Genomic DNA, 13642 nt, shown 5'->3' with positions numbered 1-13642 from the left:
TCGCCCCCCCCCTCTCCTCTCCCTCTCCCCCCCCTCTCCCTCACTCTCTCGCCCCCCCTCTCCTCTCCCTCTTTCTCCCCCCCTCCCTCTTTCTCCCCCCCCCTCCCTCTTTCTCCCCCCCCCTCCCTCTTTCTCCCCCCCCCCTCCCTCTTTCTCCCCCCCCCCTCCCTCTTTCTCCCCCCCCCCTCCCTCTTTCTCCCCCCCCCTCCCTCTTTCTCCCCCCCCCTCCCTCTTTCTCCCCCCCCCTCCCTCTTTCTCCCCCCCCCTCCCTCTTTCTCCCCCCCCTCCCTCTTTCTCCCCCCCCTCCCTCTTTCTCCCCCCCCTCCCTCTTTCTCCCCCCCCCCTCTCCCTCTTTCTCCCCCCCCCTCTCCTCTTTCTCCCCCCCCCCTCTCCCTCTTTCTCCCCCCCCCCTCTCCCTCTTTCTCCCCCCCCCCTCTCCCTCTTTCTCCCCCCCCCCCTCTCCCTCTTTCTCCCCCCCCCTCTCCCTCTTTCTCCCCCCCCCCCTCTCCCTCTTTCTCCCCCCCCCCCTCTCCCTCTTTCTCCCCCCCCCCTCTCCCTCTTTCTCCCCCCCCCCCTCTCCCTCTTTCTCCCCCCCCCCCTCTCCCTCTTTCTCCCCCCCCCCCTTCCCTCTTTCTCCCCCACCGCTGGTCTCCCCGGCCCGCTCCACTCTCTCACTCCGGCCGTTGTATTCTGCCACGTGTTTGTTAGGTTTCATCTGTGATTTTTTGAGCAGCGCCATCTTTAGTCCTGGCAGCTGCTGCAGTCGCAGTCTGTGATGTTTTCGTGGCACATGCTGTATCTGCGCATGTGCCAAAACAGCGCCACCTACCGATCGCATTGTCAACAATTGCGGTCTTTTTCAAATACAGGAAACAAGACGACCCGACACAGTGGACTTCACAGAATCTTTTATGGAACTTCTAGAAAGTGAGCTGGGTTGTGGTCTTCTGTCCTTTTTTGACACTTCACCGCAGACTTTATCACCTTCCAGAAGGTTAAAGCACACAGACACGTTGACTACCAGAAAGCTGGTCAGTTTTCTGCCCTTCCAGGTGCTCTGTTACTACTGGACTTGTCCAAGTAAAGGAGTGCTTGTCACTTTTCTGCCCATTACCAGGGTTTCCGCTCCATCTCCAACCTGAGCCATGTGACAACCAGCAACACTGTTGCCAATCTGGCTCCCTCAGTCCTCTTGCTGGCTTCTTTTTTAAAAAAACCTGGTCTAACATTTATTCAGCTTAATCATAAATTCCTTTAAAAAATTATTTTTAACAAAAAAGAATCACTTTCATAACACTATTTACTCTATTAACACACCTCAATTTTGAACACCCCTACTAAACCTCTATTAAATCTCTCTGGTCTGAGAACAATTTCAGCTTCTTTAGTCTCTTCACATAACTGAAGCCCCTCAAAGTGTCAAAAATACCATTCTAGTAAATTGCCTCTGTCCCCTCTCCAAGGCCTTGACATCTTCCAGAATATGACACAATGGGGCAAATCTTGCTGAGTGGGATATTGCACATGTGTCTTCAGATTCTTTCCAGCTCCCTTCAGCTCCATAATTTGCTGGAAGAGAGAGCTGATAATGAGGCCTAATCAGTGATTTATAAAGGTTTAGTTTAACTGCCCCACTTTTACACTCTATGCCTCTAATTATAAAGGCCATGAATTCCGCATGCACTTTTTCAAAAAAAAAGCCATATCAACTTATACACAAAAACAGGTCTCTGTTCCTGAACTGTCTTCAAAATAGTACCATTTAGTTTGACAGGACATAGCTTCCAAATGCAGAACTGAAGCAGGAGCACATAAACCATTGCCAGCATAGAGTAGTGAAGCTGTGATTTTTATAAATTTTTTAAAAAGGCAACCCGAAGAGGCCCTGGGCTAAATATGTAACAAGAAACTAAGATATAACTTTAGCTTATTGGGGAACTTAAAAAAAAACACATATTTCATAACATCTGACGTGAATAGCACAGGTCGTTCTTGTAGCACCTTTAACATAACAAAATCACCCAAGGGGCTTCACAGGAGCATTATCAAGGCAGATGACCAATAGCTTGGTCAAAGAGATAGGTTTTACAGGGCATCTTAAAGGAGGAAAGTAAGGTCGAGAGGCAGAGAGGTTTGGGGGGAAATTTTACAAGGAGAGGGATGGAGTTAGTGGCCAGTAAGTAGAGTTTGTGGCAGGGACCAACGATAATGGCTTTGGGCTTCCCAATTCCTTTTTAGTTGGAGGACATTTCTGCTCATCCAATACTGGATGGTGGACAAGCAAGTGACAAATCAGAGACAAGACATTTGTTTCAACATATTTCACTTATACCACACTTGGAATTAGACAATTTAACGTAGCATTAGTCATGCACGAAATGGAACACATACAAGTGAATTCAGTATTAACAGACACGTTTATGGAAAATTCTGGAACACAGGGCTGAGGTAGCTGAAAGCTGAGGCAAGGGGGTAGGGTAGGGACAGAAGAATAAAAGGACTTGAGGCAAGGGATTGGACAGTTTGAGCAGGGTGTAGCAATGGAGATTAGAAATGAAAGGCCATGGAGGCATTTAAACACAAAGATGAAAATTTTAAATGGAAGGCATTGAAAGCTGATATAGTTCAGTGAGGACAAGAGTGATGGGTATGAGGGATTTGGTAGAGATTAAGATATGTGCAACTCCATTTTGAATGGGCTGAAGTTTGCAAATGATGAGAGGGCAGCCAGGAGAGCACTTCAGATTCAACTATTACAAACAACAAAAGGCAAAGATGAGGGATTCAGCAACAGTTGCTCTGAAATTAGGGCAGAGGCAGGTGATGTTACGTAGTTGACAGGAAGTGAGCTCTGTGATGGAAGGAATATGGTGTTAGGAGCTAAGTTCGAGATTGACTCGAACACAGAGGTCACAAACACTGATTCAACATGAGACAGTGGCTGGGAGGTGAATAAAGTTGGGGTTGAGGACATGGAGTTTGGGGTGGGGGGCAAATGTTCAGCTGTAGGAAATTGCAGATTTGTGACCAACTGGAAGTCAGACAAGCAATCTGACTGTGCAGAGGCAATGGAAGGGTCAAAAGAGACGTCAGAAAAAAGCAGGACTGGGTGTCATCACCGTTCATGCCTGCAGATTTTGTTACCAAACTGCAGCATGTATATAAGGATAAGGTCAATCACAGGTTTTGGTGGACTCATGAAGTGAACTACAATGGGATAGAAAGAGAAAGAAAATGAATTGAGGCTTCCAGAGGAGGCAAATAACTGCAGCCACTGAACATTATTGAAGTTCCTTAGGAAGTGTCCTCAGCCCAACCATCTTCAATGATCTCCTTGTCAAGGAGGTCAGCAGTGGAGTTGCTTGCTGATGGAGTTGAACACTGAAACCATTAACAACTCTACCAATAACACATGCAGCGGGTTCTGGACAACATCCATGCTTGGATGACCTGTGCCAATTCATGTCCAATTGACAAGAAAACGCCCAGCTGTCTCACCCAACCTTCAATAGCATCACCAAGTTCCCCATCAACATATTGGGGGGGCACCACTGACCTGAAACTATATCAACACCATAGCTGCATGGGCAGGATAGAGACTAAACATTCCACAAAGAGTGGCTCACCCCCTGACTTTTCAAAGCTTTTCCCCCATTGAAAAAGTTCAAATCAGGAGTGTCTGAAATAATCACTTGGATGAGTGCAGCTGCAATAATATTGAAGCATCGTGACATCTTCCAGTCTGTTTGACTGGAGCCCCTGATACTGAATGCAATACCCACACCATCCACCACTGGCACATTAAGACTGCAGTAGGCATGGTCTACAGGATGAACTGACTACAGCAACTCACCAAGCTGCCTTTGATATGGTCTACAGGATGAACTGACTACAGCAACTCACCAAGCTGCTTTGAACCCTACCACTGAGAAAGACAAGAGTAACAAGACCCTGAAAACAATATCACCCCAAGTTCCTCTCCAAATCATAGAATATCCTAATATAGACATCATAAATAGGTCAAAATCCCAGAATTCTGTACCTAACAGGATCATGGAAGCACCATCATCAGGACTGAAGTAGCTTGTGATGCACAAGCTGAAAAATGTGGTCTTGCAGGATTGCCAAAATCCCTTGATATTTTGAAAAGAAAAAAATTTGCATTTGGATTTTCTTTCTTGCTGCCATTTATTTTGTGTAATTTATATTTTGATTTTAGCTGATGATTTAATTTTATTTTGGCACTATTTTGGCAGTGGAACAGTGTACTTCAATTTCCTTTGATGGTTGAACTATTAAAAATCTACCAAAGTCAGGCACAATATACAGTTAACCATAAATAACCAGAGTGATTCATCACATTTACATACAGCTTTTTAAACATGTGCCAGCTGATTGAAGTACTGCTGTCCATTATTGCTTTCTTGGAGCCGGATCCAATCTGCTGGGCAGTGAATATGACCAGTAGCAGGCAACACTATTTTAAAATCCAAATTGGAGCCAGAAGAGCACCAGCTAGGTGTGTTCAGTACCAATATTTTACAATGTCAGCCATAGTACCATTCATCTGAGTCATAAGGCTGTGGGTTCAAGTCCCACTCCGGAAGATTCAAGGAAAGTTCTAGGCTGAAACTCCAGTGCTGTCTTTCAGATAAAACCTTAAAACTGACACCCCTATGCCCTCTCAAGAGATCCTATGATACTATTCCCAAGAACAGGAGAGTTCTGTCCTGGCCAATATTTATCCCTCAACCATCATCTGAAACAGATTAATCTGGTCATTACCCCAATGATGTTTGTGGGACCTTACTGTGCACAAAATGACTTCCCCATTTCTTACATTACAATAGTGACTACACTTCAAAACTACTTTATTGGCTGTAAAGTGCTTTGGACAACCCAAGGTCATGAAAGGTGCTATACAACTGCAAGTCTTTCTTTCAAGGAAGCAATTGTCGATCTTGCACTGATAACAGAACGGAGTAAATGGTCAGTACTGGCTGATAATATGCCAGAGCGAAATAAAGTAAACACTGATCCATGTGCTCTCTTGGTTGGTGTACACATCCAATTACCAACAGTGGTTTCCTGTCCATCTAGTCTGAGTTTTAAAGAATAAATGTGTTACTTTTACACAGCCAGTAGCGTCAGTGCCACAGGCTCCCTTCTAATTTTGTAACTTACAAAGTACGTGACTGATAATCAGTTAGTATGAACCAATCAGAAAACCATCAGGAACTCCAAACACAGACAAAATATTTCAATAGTTAATCTACGTAAATTTAAGAAAGATGCACAACATTATAGAAAGATACCAATACCACCTCAGAGACAGAACAGCACAAGTCATCTGCGGTCACACCAGACAGCGTCTTAATATGAGGAAAGTGACACTACCACAGCACTGGGTTGAATTATTTCCAAATTACTGTGCAAAACCAAGTTTTCTTGCACTCCCATAGTTTCAGTTTCTCTGCTTGCCTAGCAACTATAAAATGAAAACCCACAAAAAGCAGAAACGGGCAACACTAAATTAAGGCAATGCAATTGAAACTAACAATATGAAGGTCTTCACGAGAATCATTCAGCTTTTCTCTCTCCCTCTCAAAGCTACAGGTAGTCTATCTTAGATACTGAAGCTGCAGAGTTAAACTTATCACAGAATCACAGAATAATACAGTGCAGAAGAGGCCCTTCAGCCCATCGAGTCTGCACCAATGCATTAAAAACACCTGACCGGTCTACCTCATCCCATTTGCCAGCACTTGGCCCATAGCCTTGAATGTTATGACGTGCCAAGTGCTCATCCAGGTACTTTTTAAAGGATGTGAGGCAACCTGCATCTACCACCCTCCTAGGCAGGGCATTCCAGACAGTCACCACCCTCTGGGTAAAAAAGTTCTTCCTCAAGTCCCCCTTAAACCTCCCGCCCCTCACCTTAAACTTGTGACCCCTCATAACTGACCCTTCAACTAAGGGGAACAGCTGCTCCCTATCCACCCTGTCCATGCCCTTCATAATCTTGTACACCTCGATCAGGTCACCCCTCAGTCTTCTCTGCTCCAGTGAAAACAACCCAAGCCTATCCAACCTCTCTTCATAGCTTAAAAGCTCCATCCCAGGCAACATCCTGGTGAATCGCCTCTGCACCCCCTCCAATGCAATCACATGGCAACCAGAATTGCACACAGTACTCCAGCTGTGGCCTTACCAAAGTTCTGTACAACTCCAACATGACCTCCCTGCTTTTGTAATCTATGCCTCGATTGATAAAGGCAAGTGTCCCATATGCCTTTTTCACCGCCCTATTAACCTGCCCTTCTGCCTTCAGAGATCTATGGACAAACACGCCAAGGTCCCTTTGTTCCTTGGAACTTCCCAGTGTCAGGCCATGCATTGAATACTCCCGTGTCACATTGCCCCTTCCAAAGTGTATCACCTCACACTTTACAGCATTAAATTCCATCTGCCACTTTTCTGCCCATTTGATGGATTATTTTATTTTTTTATTTAGAGATACAGCACTGAAACAGGCCCTTCGGCCCATCGAGTCTGTGCCAACCATCAACCACCCATTTATACTAATCCTACATTAATCCCATATTCCTACCACATCCCCACCTTCCCTCAATGGATTAGGAAATTTGATGTATTACTTCAACCCCACCTAAAACTAAAAAGCAGAAATGCCCCCATGAAGTCAGTTACAATATATTTGGAAAAAATTAATGTGATGCTGTAATGTTAAACAACAGTTACAAAAAAAATTGAATTGTCTCAAAAAGAAGCTTGTATCCTGAGTAATATGGTCATGCACGGTGAAGCAAAATTAGACTTTTCCCAATAATGCATCTTGCTGATTCTCACTAACCCTGCCCAACAATTAAAACTAGCACAATATGCAGTTATGGCTCAATAAAAAGTTAGAAAGAGAGTCAGCTCAAGCATATGAAATACACAATGAACTGAATTTCAGACACAAGAGGTAGCTAGCCACAAGGAGTGAAAGGTAAATCTGAACTGAAAAATTCATTTAACACACTAGGTGGCAGTACTCTAGAATTATGCAGAACTACAAGTTGCATTTATATAGTGCCTTTAAAATTGTGAAACATCCGACAGCATATCACAGGAGCTTTAGCAAACTAAAATATGACACTAAGCCACATAAGGAGATATTAGGGCAGATAACAAAAACTTGGTCAAAGAGGTAGGTTTTAAGGAGTTGTTAAAATGATGACAGGTAGAGGTTTAGGGAGGGAATTCAGAGGCTAGGAATCCTGCAGCGAGTAATTCACCTCCCGACTCCCCAAAGCCTATCCACCATCTACAAGGCACAAGTTAGGAGTGTGATGGAATACTCTCCACTTTCCTGGATGGGAGCAGCTCCAATAACACTCAAGAAGCTCGACACCATCCAGGACAAAGCAGCCCACTTGACTGGCACCCCATCTACAAACATTCACTCCCTCCACCACCGACGCACAGTGGCAGCAGTGTGTACCATCTACAAGATGCATTGCAGCAACGCACCAAGGCTCCTTAGACAGTACCTTCCAAACCCGCGACCTCTACCAACTAGAAGGACAAGGGCAGCAAATGCATGGGAACACCACCACCTGCAAGTTCCCCTCCAAGTCACACATCATCCTGACTTGGAACTATATTGCCGTTCGTTCACTGTCGTTGGGTCAAAATCCTGGAACTCCCTTCCTAATAACGCTGTGGGTGTACCTACCCCACATGGACTGCAGCGGTTCAAGAAGACAGCTCACCACCACCTTCTCAAGGGCAATTAGGGATGGGCAATAAATGCTGGCATAGCCAGTGACTCCCACATCCCATGAATGAATTAAAAAAAGCTTAGGGCTTAGGCAGCTGAAAGCACATCCACGATGGTAGACTGATTAAAATTGAGGGCGCACAAGACGACCAAACTGGAGTAACGCAGCTATCCAAGGGTTGCAGGGCTGGAGGTCAGAGATAAGAAGTGACAAAGACATAGAGGGATTTGAAAACAAGGATGAGAATTAAGTGAAGGTTTTGCTCAACCGTGAGCCGATGTAGGTCAACGATGGGGTGATGGATGAATGGGACTTGGTGCATTGAAGTATTATTTGATTGCCAGGAACCAAAGATTTTTTAAAAAGTGCTGCACACATTTATCTACTAAATACTACATGTTTAAAGAACATTTTGATGAAAGTTCCCAATCAATTTTCTCTTTCTTAGATTTCATCCATGGTTGAACAGCTTAAGCACAAATATCACAATCACCAACAATAATTTGATGAATTTAAGTACCTTGAACATAAAAGATGTAGGACCTCACAAAAGACCATATTGTTTCAATAATGGATTACAGGATGGTTCACCATCATTTGTATATCATAGAATGATTAGCATATGAGGCTGCTCACCCCATGGTGCCTGATGGAGCTATCCAATTAGTCCCACTTCCCCACTCTTACCCATAGAATGCTTTCAAGGGGGAAAGCACGGTAGGAGAGGTGACCAAAAGCTTGTTCGAGGCAGCTTTCAAAAGCTGAGAGAGGAGTTAAAGACAGTCATTTAGGAAAGACATTCCAAAGAACAAAAATAAGGCAGCTGAAGGCTCGGCCAAAGGAGCAAAGAACAAAAGGAGAGGATTTGCAGAAAGCCAGTTAACAGATCAACCAGCCTGAGGAAACACACAAGACTGAGCAGATTGCAGGTGTTGAGCAAGGTAAGGACATGGAGGGATTTGAAGATGAGGGCAAGGATATTAAATTCAATGCATTGAGGAACAGAGAGCCAGTTCAGGTTAGCAAGAATGGGAGGGCAAATTGAACAGGATACCAACAACTGAGTTTTAGATGAGTTTGAGATTGTAGAGGGAGGATAGGAGACCAGGAAGGACATTGCAGTAATCAAGTCAAAAAAGCCCAGATAAAGGTTTCAGCAGCAACGGGGACAATATGGGCGGCGCAGTGGTTAGCAGCCTCACAGCTCCAGCGACCCGGGTTCAGTTCTGGGGACTGCCTGTGCGGAGTTTGCAAGTTCTCCCTGTGTCTGCGTGGGTTTCCGCCGGGTGCTCCGGTTTCCTCCCACCTCCAAAGACTTGCAGGTTGATAGGTAAATTGGCCATTGTAAATTGCCCCTAGTGTAGATAGGTGGTGGGAGAATGGTGGGGATGTGGTAGAGAATATGGGATTAATGTAGGATTAGTATAAATGGGTAGTTGTTGGTCGGCACAGACTCGGCGGGCCGAAGGGCCTGTTTCAGTGCTGTATCTCTTTAAAAATAATAGGAGAGGAAAGGGGTAGTGTGGATGTGAAAGTATGTAGTTTTCAATGCAAACTTTAACACTTGGCATTGAATTATCAGAACACTCATGTTTTGCACAACCTGATCAAACATTGCTAGTAATATTCAGAAAGAGACATGTTTAATTGCACAAAATTAGTCAGATTAATGCTGCAGATTCATTGATGTTACTGTGACGTAGGACCTCACAAAATACCATATTGTTTCAATAATGGATTACAAAATGGTTCATCATCATGCTAATCATTCTCGGATATACAAATATGAGGCTGGTCACTCCATGGTGCCCAATGGAGCTATCCAATTAGTCCCACTTCTTTGCTCTTACCCATAGCTCTGCAAATTTTTCCTACGTATTCATCCAATTTATACATTCTATAAGAGTCAAATGACAATATCTCAATAGTTATTCTAATTGTGTTCCAGATTGTATAACATTTTCTTTAAAAGAATTCCAAGATGTTCTGATTCACTGGGCTCTGATGGAACCCATCTGGCATATTTCACAACAAAATTTCACTGACAAACCATGAGAGTTTTTAGAGCGCTACGTCTATTTCATGACAGTAGTTTAGCAGTTCAATCGAGATAGTACTGGAATTTATTTTCCTGTGAATTTTATGTTAACATTTGTTCAGAGATCACTGGAGCTTTTTTTTTTACAAAAAAAACATTTGAATAGGTTGAATGCTGGCACTGTGATGATGTTTTGTTTTGTGACAATATTTTCCCCCAATCCCTCTTCCTAAAGCAATAAACCTCTAATGTAACACGTTCCCGTAGACATTAACCCCTTTGGAATCGGACTGAATAAGAAACTGTTTCATTCCACAGAAAGATCTGATGGCGGGAAACACAAAGAGGGAAAGAAAAAAAAAAGAAACTCATGTTTCTCCTAGACCAGAAACAGTGGGCGGGGGTGGGAGGGGGACATCGGGTTTAACTTAAACGCACAGCGGCCTTTAAAACTGCCACACTCCAGACTGATTATGGTGGAACTAACTGGGGGCATAGTCTGGCCCCGAGCTACAGCCAGTCGCCTCTGAGAACAGCGCTCTTGCTACTGGCTCCGCATCATTTAGCGAAAGGTGGCTTTAATACCTGAGCCTCTCTCTGCGGCCCCGAGTGCGAGTTAAGACTCGCTACCCGGCAAATCTAGGGACGAAATGCGAATTCCTGTCAGCCTAGCCCGCAGGTGCCTGACAGACACTGTGGATCCGGTGACGGGGCCACGGCGGCCTGATTCCAGTCCGAGAGGCCGACGCAAGCGCCTTTTCTTCCCTCTCACTCCGGGGAAGGCTTCTCCGGTTCCCCAACCCCAAAAGGCACAGAGCTTACCTGCGCACAGTGTGAGGCCGATCAACAACCGATCTCACTCCCTCAATCAGTCAGCCGGGTCCAGGACACCAAGCTACAGCTCCTCGGTTCAAAATGGCAGTTGTGGCGCACGCGGGAAAACGGCGACCAATCGGAGCAAAGAAGGGGAGAGAGTGCTGAGGGGACCTTAGCAACCGGTGCACAGAGCGCCATGGGGGTGTGTGTATCCAGAGTAACGTGGAGATGTAGGGTCTGGAAGCATCGTTGCTCCAGCGAAGGCAATTATAATGTGGAAAAATGTTATCTATTTGAAAGTTATTGTTAAGGGTGCACTAATGGTGAAAGTATTTCTGCTATTATCACAATTGATCATCCAAAATAGTAGAGTAACGTATATGCAAAGGAATACCTTGCAGAAGCTCAACGCCAACTCACAGACACCTTTTCCTACCTCCCTCTGGACCATGACCCCACCACCGAACATCAAGCCACCGTCCAAAGGACTGTCACTGACCTCATCTCCTCTGGAGATCTTCCCTCTACAGCTTCCAACCTCATAGTCCCGCAACCCCGGACAGCCCGCTTCTACCTCCTTCCCAAAATCCACAAACGGGACTGTCCCGGCAGACCCATTGTGTCAGCCTGCTCCTGCCCAACTGAACTTACTTCTTCCTATCTAGACTCTATCTTTTCTCCGCTGGTCCAGTCTCTTCCCACCTACATCCGTGACTCTTCTGACGCCCTACGTCATTTTGACAATTTCCAGTTTCCTGGTCCCAACCGCCTCCTCTTCACTATGGACGTCCAATCGCTCTACACCTCCATCCCCCACCAGGATGGTTTGAGGGCTCTCCGCTTCTTCCTGGAACAGAGGCCCAACCAGTCCCCATCCACCAACACCCTCCTCCGCCTGGCTGAACTTGTTCTCACATTGAACAACTTCTCCTTCAACTCCATGCATTTCCTTCAAGTAAAAGGTGTTGCTATGGGTACCCGCATGGGTCCTAGTTATGCCTGTCTTTTTGTGGGATATGTCGAGCATTCTTTGTTCCAGTCCTACTCAGGCCCCCTCCCCCAACTCTTTTTCCGGTACATTGATGACTGTATCGGTGCCGTTTCCTGCTCCCGCCCCGAACTAGAAAACTTTATCAACTTTGCTTCCAATTTCCACCCTTCTCTCACCTTTACATGGTCCATCTCTGACACTTCCCTTCCCTTCCTCGACTTCTCTGTCTCCATCTCTGGGGATAGGTTGTCTACCAATATCCATTATAAGCCCACTGACTCCCACAGCTACCTCGACTACACTTCTTCACACCCTACCTCCTGTAAGGACTCCATTCCATTCTCCCAGTTTCTCCGTCTCCGACGCATCTGCTCTGATGATGCTACCTTCCATGACGGTGCTTCTGACATGACCTCCTTTTTCCTCAACCGAGGATTTCCCCCCACTGTAGTTGACAGGGCCCTCAACCGTGTCCGACCCATTCCCTGCACCTCTACCCTCACCCCTTCCCCTCCCTCCCAGAACCGTGACAGGGTTCCCCTTGTCCTCACTTTTCATCCCACCAGCCTCCATATCCAAAGGATCATCCTCTGCCATTTTCGCCACCTCCAGCGTGATGCCACTACCAGTCGCATCTTCCCCTCCCTTCCCCTGTCAGCATTCCGAAGGGATCATTCCCTCCGCGACACCCTGGTCCACTCCTCCATTACCCCCACCACCTCGTCCCCGTCCCAGGGCACCTTCCCTTGCAATCGCAGGAGGTGTAATACCTGCCCATTTACCTCCTCTCTCCTCACTATCCCAGGCCCCAAACACTCCTTTCAGGTGAAGCAGCGATTTACTTGTACTTCTTTCAATGTAGTATACTGTATTCGCTGCTCACAGTGTGGTCTCCTCTACATTGGGGAGACCAAGCGCAGACTGGGTGACCGCTTTGCGGAACATCTCCGCTCAGTCCGCAAGCAGGACCCTGAGCTTCCGGTTGCTTGCCATTTCAACACTCCCCCCTGCTCTCATGCTCACATCTCTGTCCTGGGATTGCTGCAGTGTTCCAGTGAACATCAACGCAAGCTCGAGGAACAGCATCTCATCTACCGATTAGGCACACTACAGCCTGCCGGACTGAACATTGAGTTCAATAATTTCAGAGCATGACAGCCCCCCACTTTACTTTCATTTTTAGTTATTTTTTCTTCCTTTTTTTTTTGCATTCCTTTTTACATTTTTTACAATCTTTTTTTGCATTTATTTCATTTCATCTTAGTTTGTTCAGTTTGCTTACCCACTGTTTTTTTCAGGTTGTTTTTCTTCAGGTTTGCACTTGCTGATGTTCAATATTCAGTATATTCACACCTAATCTGTACTAATGCTTTGTCTTTCAACACACCATTAACATATTGTTTGCCTTTGCTCCGTGACCTTTTGGTCAGCTATGTGGCCTGGTCCAATCTGCACCTTCTCCTTTGTTATCTCTTGCCCAACCCCCACCTCACTTGTTTATAATCTGTGACTTTTCTAATATTTGTCAGTTCCGAAGAAGGGTCACTGACCCGAAACGTTAACTCTGCTTCTCTTTCCACAGGTGCTGCCAGACCTGCTGAGTGAATCCAGCATTTCTTGTTTTTGTTTCAGATTTCCAGCATCCGCAGTATTTTGCTTTTATGCAAAGGAATATAGTGTGGGATGGACATTTCTGAGCGTATATGAGAGAGCACATGGAGCTGAAATCTTCGTTATGCTTTTGGTACCTCCTGACTCGATTATTCCAGTGCTCTCCTGATTGCCCCCCCCCCCCCCCCCCCCCACCTTGCAGCTCATCCAAATTGTGCTGCTCATATTCCAACTCGTAATAGGTCCTGTTCACCCATTACCCCTGTGCTCACTGGCCTACATCAATTAGGTTTATGCCCCTGCCAAGACACTTATCCAAATCACAAATGGCATCCTATATTACTGATTGTGATAAGCTACCCACCTCATCCTTCTTGATTTGTCTGCAGTCTTTCACATAAT

Source organism: Heterodontus francisci, chromosome 2 (assembly GCF_036365525.1).
Source record: "Heterodontus francisci isolate sHetFra1 chromosome 2, sHetFra1.hap1, whole genome shotgun sequence".
Classification (NCBI taxonomy): domain Eukaryota; kingdom Metazoa; phylum Chordata; class Chondrichthyes; order Heterodontiformes; family Heterodontidae; genus Heterodontus; species Heterodontus francisci.
Note: the sequence above shows the minus strand (reverse complement) of the source record.